Genomic DNA, 14,543 nt, shown 5'->3' on the forward strand with positions numbered 1-14,543 from the left:
TTCCACAACATCTCACCCAACAAAAAAAATCACATTCCTCTTCAACCCTCCTAATGCTCCCCACTTTGCCGCTTTGGGAAAGGGAGATCTGATCCCTAAAAAGTGCTTTCCATACAGTAATAGGTGCAAAAACAGTGACAGAAGAAGTGCTTCAGACATTGCTTATTGAGAGTAAATTCTCAGTAGTAAGCCCCTAGGATAAGTCTCCTCCAGCGTAGCTAACTTGGATCCAATTACCCCAAATCTACTGCCCATAGGGCGGCAAGACAGCACTCTGCCTCAAGTGACACATCCTCAATGAGCTCATAGGACGACATAGATGGAGAGCCAAGCCCTCACCTATCAATTCTGGGCAAGCTTCATAATACACTACTTGCCTAACTTCCAGTTGCGACAGAAATGGGATGCAGAGACTAAAACTGTCGCAGTTGGATCTGATGTAATTTTGGCTGACTCCCAGCTACCATGTGCCCTCTGGTTGATCAGGAGAGTAGTCAGGAGCTTCCCTGGAGCGGATGGTCTTGTAAGGTCTGAAGAGGTTAACGTTAAATGTTGAATATATACACGGCCTGTTTCCCATCTCATTAACATACTGGAGATTGATCAAACCAACAGGCTCAGCCTGCCAACTTAGATTCAGAAACAAATATGCCCAGTTTGGGAGTGGCGATGTTAAGGAAATTTAACCAATCACAGAGCATGGTGAGCTAAAAAGTTCCAATATCTCCTGTCAGTAAGGAGAGAAAAGAGAATGAATGTGTATCAGTCAAGTCCTGATCTTAACCTTTTTACCTATTTCTGTAATAACTCTAGGAGGGATTGGCATGGTAATGTACATGACAATGTTAATGTATTTGGTCTTGGCAGGATAGATCTGCTACGCTGCTGCAGCAGAGCAAGTACCTAATCTTGCTACTGACAATACATCCACAACACTGGTGGTGGATGAGGAGATACCCCTTGACTATGTAAGCGCTTTGAGTGTCTAGAAAAGCACTATATAAATGTAAGGAATTATTATTAATTTAATTAACATGCTGTTACATACATTAAATATCCCCACAGCATACATGAATCACCTCTTAGCAGATCTGTACAGGTGGAGCTGGGGAAGGTGGAGGGTTTCTGAAACAAGTTGCACTACTACGGCAAGCTCTATTCATATATTTGAATGTTGGGCAGCGAGCTCATTGGTTACTAATACAGGAGAGAACCAATCAGCTATGCCATGTGATGATGTCATTTCAACAGACTGAGTTAGACCTATCAGACTGCACCATCAGAGTTTCATGCCAGAACTCTGTTTTTGTGTGCGTTCGTGTGTAAATGTAAGTCTGTTTATTTCCTTGTGTTTCTTTTTGTACTTTAGTTTAAACTTCCCTACAGGCTTTGTAGAAATTGACACATTTTAAAAAGACTATGCATAGAAGATCTGCAATAATGAACAGTACATGAAAAATGATGCATATTTTGAACCTAATACACAAAATAATGAACTTTGAAAATAGCATCATATGATCAGTTTAGTATTACACACTTATCGACTAAAGTTTATAACTAGAGGGACATGCAGTAGGACACTTGAATTTAAAGTGCCCCTATTATGCCAATTGAGAGGTTCATAATTTGGTTTTGGGAGCAGAGTATCTGAGCGAAATGGAGTGAGAGCAAAGTTGAGAAGTGTTGTTACAAAGGAGCTTTGCAATCATTTCTCCTCATTCTCATTTATAAAAATCTTTTTTATAATATGCATTTAATTTTAAGTTATTTCTCTATGATTCCAAAACAATTTGTGCAAATAATTTTAATTCCAAACCTCTCCTTTGTGTGACGCTACTCTGCTCTGATTGGATGACCCAGTCTGGTGTGACCCAGTCTGCAGTGGTTTTCAAATCTGTCCTGCAAGCACCCCAGCACCTCACATTTTGTATATCTCCCTATATCTGACACACTCATTTCAGGTCTTGCAGTCTGGGGTTGCTCGCGGGACCATTTTGAAAAACATTGGGCTGCTGTGTTCAGCGCATATTGGAAACAGAACGCCCATCACCATTACTGGATTATGGCTCATCAATAATATATCCTATTATAATAATAAAAGTGCTCCACTCTGAAAAAGAATCAGAGGAGAAAAAGTTTTAAGTTTTACTCTTATGTAAGTGAACTGGGCCCACATATTGGTTTAATTGGTTTTAATAAAAACCCAAACAATAGTGGTTTATGTGTTAACTAATTACAGACATGAGTTTGGAAAACTCACTGCAGTTTGTAAACCAATATATTGCTCCATCCTTTATCATGGCTGCTGTTTAGCAGAACATTAATGTGAGTTAGCCGGAGCTGCACTGAGTGGATACTAGGGTTGGGCCTACAGATGATGCCATCATCCATTGCCGATGGCTGACAGACATCACAATGTTGCGCTGGCATCATCATTCCCCTTGACCCCCACCCATACACCTCCAAAAAATATTTTATTTAATAATAAAATATTGCTCAGTGAAATGCATGCTTTCAATTTCCAGACTTTCAGATGCCTCAAATTATTATATATATTTTTTCCTGATTACTTAATAATAACATAATAAAGTTTTTCCTAATCACAATACAAATTACATTCAAAACTGTTCAATGAACACCGTTAAAACAGTAAAGATTTTATTGTGCAAATACGCTAAATGAATTATAGGCTAGATGTTTTACACAAACTAAAGGCAGCAACAAAATTCAAAATGATTTAAATAACATTTTATTAAATAGGCTAGAACATTTGGGTCAGATCGTGGGTTTTGGATAATAAACGTTACAATAAAAAAAAAATAGCCTAATAATAATTCAGTTTAGTTCTTTAATCCTCTGACACATCTGCTTCACATTGCTTCTTAGGACCCATTTATACTCCAGTTTCCATGATCTGATCTGACATTTCATCTTACCCATCAGATTGTCCTACCAGGACTTACACATCAATATTGTGTCAATTTTCACACGCTGAACAACACATAATTACTGTATTTGCATTACTGTAAGAGTAGGTTTAGTGTTTGGGTAGGTGTAGGCTGGTCCAAACAAACTGGGCACTGACCAATCTTTCAAAGACTACAGGTTTACGAATCCCATATTAAACTCATGGAGATTGGGGAAGCAGTCATCAGAGAAATGATGGGAACACAGCAAAAGGTTGTGATTATACTACTGTGGTCTCAAAGTAAAGATGAATTTTAACCAAAGATTCTTCACAGCCTCATCCTTTGGAAGTGAAAATAAACCAAATTTACTTTCACAGAAATCACAGGCTTGTTGACATGTTATCCACACAAACGAGCTTCAGCATTTGAGGGGGGTTAAAGTTTTTGCAGGATGTCCACTTAGACAGTGAAGACAGTGTAGACAGACTTTTTTTTTTTTTTTTTTTTTTTTAAGAAAGACAATAACTTTATGATGCCCTTTCAGCTTTCTTTCATTCTTTTATTTTTTGGTGCTCTCCCTTTAGGGATTGTGGCTCCATACGCTTGATTTCTATTGGCTGCTCACCATGTGACTTAAGATTTGGGTCGTGGAGCATCATACAATATTATACTCTCTTTGATCAAACAAAGTAGACAAGGCAGTCTGCCCGATTGCAAAGCGTGCCTAAAAACTGGTTCTATTGAATTATTTCAGCTTACTCATATATTCACAATCAGTTCTTCCTAATGAGATGTTGTAGCCTACGTATGGAACATACTTTAAAAAGTGGAGGCAGAAGTGAATTGCATAAAAAAATAGTAAATATTGACAAAATTCTTAGTCAGAATAAATACATCCAGCATGGATTTTTTTTTTTTTTTACGCTTTTGTCTGTGTGTGAGGGAGAGAAGTACAGGATGTGGATGAGAAATAGAGAGTGTGTGTACAGTATGTGTGTGTTCTCATTACATTTTGTTATGGCATGTTGAGCATTGTGAGAACAAGGTGAGGTATGTGGTTCGTGGCCTGACACACGCACCCCTGTCAACATTAGTGTGAGGTATTGATGTAGAACTGAGTGAAACTGGGAAGTGTAGGCCTGTATTGGTCCACAATGTCCTCAACTGTTCCTCTTCCTAACTATGGAAGAGCTATCGCTGGCTCAGGAATGCTCGATATGCATCTCCCCTGAAGTCACTAGCTATGACACCTTTTTCCATGCCTGTTTTTGGGCAATGATCTGGCAGCTCAGCTATGATTCATGTGCTAACTTTCTCCAGTTTTTTTTTTTTAAGTAAAATGGCTCTCCTCCAATTTGTGGCTATTTTTAGTCAAAGAAGGGAATGTGGATAATGCTAGTCAAGTTACTATAGGTTAAATCATCAACCTGACGTAATAGTTAGTTTGCAGACAGAAGAATGCTCTCAGCAGGGACAGGAGCCTTTAGTCACTGTTTGGAAGGAACGATGGGGATCTCCACAGGCTGCCTGGCTTGCTTCTGAAGAGATAGGCCAAATAAGTACCTTGGCTTATGGGCAGACTGACCTTGTATGAAGGTGGAGAATCAAACACATTGAAATGATGTGCAATGAACAAGTGCAGTCTCATAATGGAAATGTGGTGTTCTAGGTTTTTTTTTTTTTTTTCTCAATGCACCACTAAAAGGTCATGTTGGTGAAATTAGTAACAATCCTTTGTAATACCATCTTTGAATAATGCTAAACAATATATTTGACTTATATTTATATTATACTCAAATATAATAGAATGCTATTATTATTATTATTATTATGTTAATCTATAATAACAATCACCCCCCTCCTTGCTGCTAGATGTTATAACTGCACCGCCTGGCTGCAGAAAGCATCCTTATTGACAGCTAATCAAACATTTTGAAGTATTGTGATGGAATACATGTATAAATACATACATAAATGCACAGACACATATGAATAGTTTCATTGTTTTATTTTATTATTTTATTATTATTAAATAGCTACATCATCAAGCAATGTTTTGTTCTCTGCCCTATTATTGAATCCGCTCCTAATGATTCAGTGTATGTGTAAGCCATCTGAATAATTCAGAATCTACCAATTTCTTTGCAAGAACTGATTCAAAAGACTTATTCAATCATCTTGTAGACATCATTTTGTTATTTATTCAATGACCCATTCAGAAATATACATTCTAACTTTGTGTCACAAGCAAGAGCCTATGGTATTGGCCATCAATGGAATCAAACCTTGAAGTGACATGTTTTGAATGAATATGAACTACAAATGGGATTTTGAGTGGACGGGGATTATTTTCAGTGCAGGTCTGTTCTTCCCATGTTTACATTTTACATTTATATTTAATTGTTTAGAAGATGCTTTTATTCAAAGCAACACACAAATGAGAAGAATAGTACTAACGACCTGGAACTTTCACAGAAAACTTTATGATTTTGTAAGAATGTGAGGGTAAGTAAATGACAAAATCTTAACATTATTTATGGCACCTCACTTATTTACAGCAACGCACTTCGCTTTGATGGTACTGGTGTAATGTTTCCTTATAAATGTGTTCAGTCATTGTAACGCCACACTTCACATATAATGTGGAATGCAGGATGTTAATTGAGTAGCTATTAATAAATTAACCATTTGAAGTTTGGCCCTGAAGGCAGCTGCTACATTTCCACAATCAAACACAGTTGTGGAAATGATCACAAGAGGGTAAAATTATCATTCACCAAGTTAAGATCAGAAGTTGGCAGCACATCTGAGAATTTGCCTGAACTCTGCATCAGCACCAACTCCCATCTGCTATGGCAGCTGGAACAAAGAAAATAGATGTCACACACACACACACAGTCATGCTCTCTTCAGATGAAAAAAGTCTCACTGCACCCCACGGGGGCAGCCCAGCTTCACGCTAGCATTGCAGAGAGCACAGGTAATTACAAGCCAGGAGCAGGCCACCATCCTTGAGGGGTCACTGAAGTGCACTCCAAACTCACAGCAGCTGCTGCCTTTTATTGTCTAGTCTGGATGGCCTCCGCTTCTTTCCTCAGCACTGCTTCTTTCCTCAGACACATATCTCTCCATCAAGACCCGCCTGCCACTGATTCAAAGCTTTGAAAGCTATGACGTCAAGTCAGGGCATCAGAAATCCTTCTCTGGATTTGAGCAGTACAAGAATAATGAATCAGCAGGTCACTGGATAACCTTCAACAGAAAGAGGGGGAAAAAAACAGTGTGCTGCAGATGGAGTGCAATACTGTATTGGTTATTTAAGGTGTAACAGGTTTTTTATAATAGACGAGAACATTAATGAAAATAATTTAAAATGTGTTTGGAAAATGTACATGGAAACAAATAAAAAACAATACAACATGACTCATTTCCCCAATCCCACTTCTGAATGAGGGTCGTATATTCAACAAGTTCATATGCATAAGTACACTCAGTGAGTCATTTTCACAATTCATATAGTGTTCCTGTAGCTCAATTGGTAGAGCATTGTGGTATCAAGCGCAAGATTGGGGGTTTGATTCCCTGGGAACACATGATAGGTAAAAATTGATAGCCTGAATGCACTGTAAGTCGCTTTGGATAAAAGTGTCTGCTAAATGCATAAAATTAATTAATTAATTAAATTTATACATTCAAATATCAAGGCAAATTTAAGATAGCTTTTATCAGAAATTCTTTTAGTTCAAGTTCAATAGTTCAAATTCTTTATTTGTCCTCCAATGGGGCAATTTGTTGTGCAACAGATAGTATAACAAAAAACACACAATAACACACACAAAACCAATTGCAAAAATTGCCTACCATGCAGGCATGGTTAAAATAATAAAAACAATAAACAATCAATAAATAGAAAATCCCTGTTATCTGTGGTTCTTTATTGAATTGAGGCACAAAAGAGTGTTTATATCTGTTGGTTCTGAATTTGGGGAGTTTAAAGTGTAATCCCGATGGCAACATATGAAATTTAAAGAATTATCTAGCAGGATAGATTCAACCCTTCTTAACATCTACTTCTGATAAAGTTCCTCCAGACCTTTCTGCGTATAACCTGTGGTACTGCTGCACCTTAATCAACCTCGTAAGGGAGTTTTTTTTTTTTTTTTGTTGTACAGTGATGGACCCATACCAGCAGATTATGGAGAAGGTAACAACTGACTCAAAAGACCTACCTGTATAAAGAAGGGTCAGCAGAGTCTTTATCCACATTTTTTTACTGGGTTTTGGTCTAGACTGAAAGATCGGCTCTGTTATGTTGATCACATCATCAAATGTTTTGGGGGAGTGTGGAAAAGAAGCAGAAACCATTCACCTTATTAAAAGTCAGTGTGTAAAAGTCATTTTCTGTTTCTTTCAGTTAGAATCAGTGTTTTTTTGTTGTTGTTTTTTTACTCTCAAATTTGTATTTATCAAAAATGGGTTTGTAAAATCACACTGGTTAAAACTATTTATCAAGTTATACAGCATGTTCAAGCTTAAAATAACATATTTCTTTGTTCTCGTCTGGATGTCTTAGTCATTCACTGAGTGTTAAAAAAAACTCTTTATTTCCTATGTAGCTTTTTTAATGATATCTATGAAAAATGGCGTTACGTGCCAGGTTCTGGGAATATATATGTGAATATCTGAAATGCCTGGAAATGTTCTGTGTGGGTGGATGTTCTTTAGCTGGTGAGAGCCAGGACCACCCCTACTGCATGCAGTGTTGCAAACAAGTCCAATATGACTCATTACACAGTGTCAGGTAGATCTGAGAGGAAAGCCCGGCCTTCTAGCAGAGCCGTGAAATGACATCATCATCATTACAATAAAACAGTTTGTTACAAATAATATGATGTGATTACTATTATGGTCACTTTTACCAGGTATGTGATTTCTTGTTTATATAATCCATAAAGGAGAATTAAAAAGTAGGTAGGAGTGGCTTACTATTTGCAATGAAGAGGCATCATGTTCCCACCATATTGTTCCCTATAATCAACTTTTTCTAAATTACCCTGCACAGTATCATGGTTAAAACTAAATAAAATCACTCAACTTGCAGGTCTTTTTCAGAAGTATGCACTCAGAATTGCTTCTATAATTATTTTTAGAAAAAAAATTGTGTTTCAAAAATTAAGTGTATTGTTGCGTTATACATGAATAACTTCACTGAGCAACTCAACAATTAATTCTGGGAAAAAAGGTAAACCTCATAACTTATAACAGAGATATACAAATCTAATATACAGCTTATAGATACAAATCTGAAATATGTGCTGAGAGATTGCCACTCTTTGTCAGAAAATTTTAAATTAAAAAGCTGTACAATATTTGGATATTGAAGTTTAGAAAGCTAATATTTTAGTGACCAAGGAACTTTTTTGAATCAGTATTTTTGAAGGAATCAGTTGAATGAATGATTTAATGACTTATTATGGCGATGTATTTCATTCCTGTATGATTCAGCTTTTGAACAAAATGCTTGAGTGAAAAGCATTCCTAAATGAACCTGTGATTTTGAATGAATCGCTTCTCATGTAACCTGCTGAAAGTGTCTGCAGATTAATACCAAGCAGCAACCTTTTGGTCTCTCTCTTGAATCCAACACGGAAATTACTTAAACTTCAATTCATCGACTGGCTGCTAGAGACTGTCTTAGTCAATCCCATAGACCCCCAAGTTAAAATGGCTAACTTTACAGCAGCAAAGAATGTTTACACAAAAAGTGGTTTTGCTCTATATAGTTAATCCTGCCCTTGATGACAACTGTGAGGGGGTGAATTTCTTTATAACTCATCTGTTTCAATGATATTAAGCCTTAAAGTTTTGTATAATTAAGGGCGTGGCTACTTGAGTGACAGGTGGATTGCCACATTTGTCAACCACCAGTCGAACTAAAAGCTGGCATAGTTTAGCTAGCTAGCAACCAGCTTCACCCATGTCCCGCCTCTTTGCCCATTTCCAATTATCCTGAAGTCTTTGATTATCCAAGATGGCAACGGCTGGCTCTGCCCACTTAAAAATAAAATGCTTTTCAGAATCCTATGGGTGGCGACAAGAACACTACATTCATGTGTTTTAATTTTTTTTTTTTTTTTTTTTTTTTACAGTCTGTGATTAATACCCACCACTAATACCCAAACTGGGTGAAAGGAATAGTGAAAAGTCTCACGTTTATAAAGTCAATGATGGATGACTGCCTTTATTTGCATCTGAAGTGGTTCAGGTAGGTCCCCACAGGTAGGTCTGTGTGTGAGAGAGGACTAAATTAGTTTCAGGATAAAAGCCTAAGGCTGATGTATATAAGTAATGCATTAAAGAACTTTAATCACCACATGTGCTCTCTCTCTTTCTGTGTTCCATTCTCTCCCCTTCAAGCTCCATTACACATAAGATTGACAGATGAGACAGAGAGAAGGTATGGTAATAAAAGCTATCTTAGGCTGATGCTGGTTACAGACGGACAAATGAGGATTGTATCAGAGCCTCTTTAATACATAGTGGACTTACACAACACACAACATAAGCTCCTTTCCTTGAGGGCAGCGAAACAGACATGGGAACACTACATCAACAAAGACATCTTTACCTGCACATACAAACCCGATTCCCAAAAAGTTGGGACACCATACAAATTTATGATGCGCCAAATGTTTTCTATGGGTGAAAGATCTGGACTGCAGGCTGGCCAGTTCAGTACCCAGATCCTTCTTCTACGCAGCCATGATGTTGTAATTGATGCATTATGTGGTCTGGCATTGTTATTTTTGGAAAAATGCAAGGTCTTCTCTGAAAGAGACGATGTCTGGGTGGGAGCATACAGTATGTTATTCTAGAACTTGAATATACCTTTCAGCATTGATGGTGCCTATCCAGATGTGTAATACCATCAGAGATGCAGGCTTCTGAACTGAGCACTGATAACAACTTGGGTTGTCCTTGTCCTCTTTAGTCTGGATCATCCCAGTTTTCCAAAAAGAACTTCAAATTTTGATTAGTCTAACCACAGAACAGTTTTCCACTTGGTCACAGTCCATTTTAAATGAGCCTTGGCCCAGAGAAAATGCCTGTGCTTCTGGATCACATTTAGATAAGGCTTCTTTTTTGACCTAAAGGCCAAATTTCCATTACAGTAGCATTCCTGTATGTGATGCAGTGCCATCTAAGGGCCCGAAGATCACATGCATCCAGTATGGTTTTCCGGCCTTGACCCTTACGCACCGAGATTGTTCCAGATTCTCTGAATCTTTCTATGATATTATGCACTGTAGATGATGATAACTTCGAACTCTTTGCAATGTTTCTTTGAGAAACTCCTTTCTGATATTGCTCCACTATTTTTCGCCACAGCATTGGGGGAATTGGTGATCCTCTGCCCATCTTGACTTCTGAGAGACACTGCCACTCTGAGAGGCTCTTTTTATACCCAATCATGTTGCCAGTTGACCTATTAAGTTGCAAATTGGTCCTCCAGCTGTTCCTTTTATGTACATTTCACTTTTCTGGCCTCTTATTGCTACCTGTCCCAAACTTTTTTGGAATGTGTAGCTTCTTTTTTTCTATGAAATCCAAAATGAGCCTATATTTGGCATGACATTTCAAAATCGTCCCCTTGGAATTATAAGGTTCTGTCTGCATTCCTTGTAGTTTTGAGATATTGAGTTTCAAAGTTTTTGCATTCCATTCGACTGTGTAGATAGAACCTTATTGTTTTTTTTTTAATAAAAATCCCATAATTTATACAACATAAAATAATCTATCACATAATGTAAATAAATTGTCACAGAATAACAATAGGGGAATAACTCAATTTTGACAAAAATGTCAGATAAAACCTTATAATTCCAAGGGGACGAAATGTCTCACTTTCAACACGAAATGTCTCACTTTTGTTATATATATTCTATTATGAATAAAACATAAATTCATGAGATTTGTAAATTATTCCAATCCTTTCAAACTCTTTGTTTCGGTTTGGTATTACCAGGCTAGAATTTGGAGTTATTGTGCAGTGATGTTAGTCTTTTGTGTTTCACTGTTTGGTTATATCTCCATAATATTTAGTGTATAATCAAATAAAGTACAGTCATACTCAAGTAATAATTTGAAGTAGCAGATGCACTTAAGTATTGAATGCTGGGGTGCTAATGTCATCAGCTCCTCTTAGGAAGTTCCTGCTTATGAGTTTTGAAACTACAATTATGATGTGATGTGCACTTATGTGGTGTTTCATTGTAAGTTCTTTTCTGTGAGTTCTTTTTAATGAACAAAAGTTTAAAAGAACAGCATTATCTTTAATGTCACTTTTGATCAAATGAATGCATCTTTGCTATATAAACAACATTTATTTAACTCTTACTGACCGCAAACATTTGAACAGTAGTATATTAGGTTTACAAAATGCTCTTTCTTGTTGATCCACAGAATATATTTTTTCGCTTGGGTAAGCATCAGGAAAATATGGTTTAATTAAGGTGTTTTTTTGTTTGTTTTTAGACTAATTCTAATGCAATGTTTACTTGATTTGTAAGTGTGACTATTTTCATTTACATAAAGGAGAAGTGTGTTAAATTGATTCAGATTAAATGAGTTTTAAAGGGGCATAACACACACATTTTCACCAATCTCATGTTAATCTTGAGTACCTTTACAGTAATAATGCATCCTTCATATCTCTGAAGTCTTTAGTTTTTATCAGATTTTTAAAAGGAAGATACAGTTCTCTCTGAAAACAGCTGAGTTTCTGGACTCATGCTGTGGGTGGAGCTAAAGGGTCCAGTAATCAACAATAGGGTATGTGACGAGTGGGGCGGGGCCGAGAGACATGGGAACAAGGAGTGAGGCCAGGTGTAGTGATTGGAGATGAGCTACACCTGCGACCCACCACCTGTCTCGAGTCCCACGTAGGAGATGGAAGGATATAAAACTGGAGCGACGACCGTGAAGGACGAGAGAGGACCAGGCCTGGGCAATATTTTATGTTTGCTTTTTATTTTGTGCGCACCAGTCGTCCGTGAGGGGCTGGTGTGCTGTTTTGTTTATTTGTGATTATTAATGTTTCATTTTGATTGTGCGCCGGTTCCCGCCTCCTTCTTCCAGATGATTAGGAAGTTAATATTATTACAGTGGTGCCGAAACCCAGGAGAAGGAGGGACGCGCTGCTGAAGATCCCTTGCTGCTGTGGTGAATCCGCGGTGCCATCAAGCTGGCGAGGAGTGTGCCGCCATGGACGCTCGAGGCGGTGGGCTGGAGCGAGTTGCCGGGGACAGGCGAGCTCGTCCGTGAGGGGCTGGTGCGCTGTTTTGTTTATTTGTTATTATTAATGTTTCATTTTGATTGTGCGCCTCCTTCTTCCGGATGATTAGGAAGTTAATATTATTACAGGGTTGAGTAAACAACAATCACTTCACAGACAGCAGAGACACAAAGAGCCTGTGGCAAGCCATTCAGACTATCACTGACTACAAGCCCCACAGGTGCCCCATGAGGCTGTGTGCTTAGCCCACTGCTCTTAACGCTGCTGCACTGCCAAGTTCAGCTCCAACCATATCACCAAGTTTGCAGATGACACAACGGTGGTAGGTCCAATCAGCAACAGCGATGACACAACAGAGAGGAAGTGGCACAACTGGCTGAATGATGTGGCACTAACAACCTGTCCCTCAATGTGAAGAAGAAGAAAGGAGGTTTTAATGGACTTCAGGAGAAACTCTGTTGATCACCCACCCACTGAACAGCGACAGCTTGACTGTGGAGAGAGTCAGAAGCACTAAATTCTTGGGGGTGCACATCACAGAGGATCTCATCTAGACCACCAACACCATGACAATCTCCAAAAAGTCACAACAGCGCCTTTCTCCGCTGAATGAAAAGATCAAGTCTCCCCCCCACCCATTCTACAGGGGCACCATTGAGATTGTGCTGACCAGCAGCATCACTGTCTGGTATGGGAACTGTAGTGAAGCAGACTGCAAGACCCTCCAGCGGACAATGAACACAGCTGCAAAGATCATCGTTGCCCCTCTCCCCTCCATTCTGGACATTTTTCTTACACAATGCTCCAGTAAAGCAAACAGTACCATGAAGGACCCCACCCATCCCTTCCACAGTAGTTTCCAGGTCCTACCATCAGGAAGACGGTACCGGAGCCTCAGAGCCCACTCTGACAGACTGCTCAACAACTTTTTTCCCCAGGCTGTGAGAACCATGAACTCAAATCAACCTGCCCTCTTCTGAAACCCCACACAAACCCTCTACCTCCTGAAACATGGACCATCTCACTTCCTCCACCCCCCAGACACCCCCCTTACTTACCACATCACAGATAAACTGTCTGTTTTTTTTTGGTGCAATTCGAAGTGTGCTATACACAGGTGAGAGGGCCTGTACAAACAACCTGTTGTAACACACTCTCGTCTATGTGCACTAGACATTTATTACACACACTGCTGTGTGTACATTATCCCACAAAAGACTAAGTAATATGTGTATGCTCAAGCACTACTAATCATATTGCATTGTTCCCCATCCAGCTGCTTGACTTACAATGTTTCTCTCTGCAATTGTACAGTATTCATATAGTCTGTATTTTTTGAGTTCATGAATAGGTAAACATATATATATATATATATATATATATATATATATATATATATATATATAGTATATTTATAGTAAAAATCTGTCAGTAGGTTAGGTGTGTATATGTACAGTATTTGTGTGTAGCATTTGTATAGATTGTATTTCTTAGTTTATGTATAGGTAAACATATAGTATATTTATAATCAAAATATTTCAGTAGGTTAGTTGTGTATAGGTTTATATGGTTTTACTTAATTGTTGTATGTCTTCTTCCTGAAGTCCACAATGAGCTCCTTCGACTTACTTGTGTTAAGGAACAGGTTGTTGTCAGTGCACCATGCAGCCAGGTGCTGAACCTCCTCCTTGTAGCCAGTCTCATTTTTGTCTCTGATGAGGCCAATCACTATGGTGTCATCTGCAAACTTAATGATGGAATTGGATCCATGCACAGGCTTGCAGTCGTGGGTGTAGAGGAAGTAGAGGAATGAGCTCAGCACACAGCCCTCTGGTATGCTGGTGTTGAGTGTGATGGTTGAGCAGGTGTGGCCTGACCTAACATGCTGAGGTCTGTTGGTCAGAAAGTCCATAATCCAGTTGCAGATGGAGGTGTCAATGTCCAGGTCTCCAGGTTTTGTGGTCAGCTTGGAGGGATTGACAGTGTTTAATGCTGTGCTGAAGTCAACAAATGAAATCCTTATATATGTGTTGTTATTGTCCAGGTACCTAGTGCAGCACTGTGCATACTGCATCCTCTGTGCTCCTATTTCTGCAGTAGGCAAATTGGTGTGGGTGGGAGGCAGTTCTTGAGCTGTGCTAGGACCAGTCGCTTAAAGCACTTCACAACAATAGGTGTGAGTGCTACGGGGCGGTAGTCATTCAGGCAAATCGGGGAGGAGTGTTTCGATACTGGCACAATGGATGTGGACTTGATGAGCATGTCGGCACAGTTGCTTGTGTGAGGGACAGGATGAACATGTCTGTGAAGACCCCTGCAAGCTGCTCTGCACATAGCCT

The sequence above is a fragment of the Carassius auratus genome, chromosome 32, assembly GCF_003368295.1.
Source record: "Carassius auratus strain Wakin chromosome 32, ASM336829v1, whole genome shotgun sequence".
NCBI lineage: Eukaryota > Metazoa > Chordata > Actinopteri > Cypriniformes > Cyprinidae > Carassius > Carassius auratus.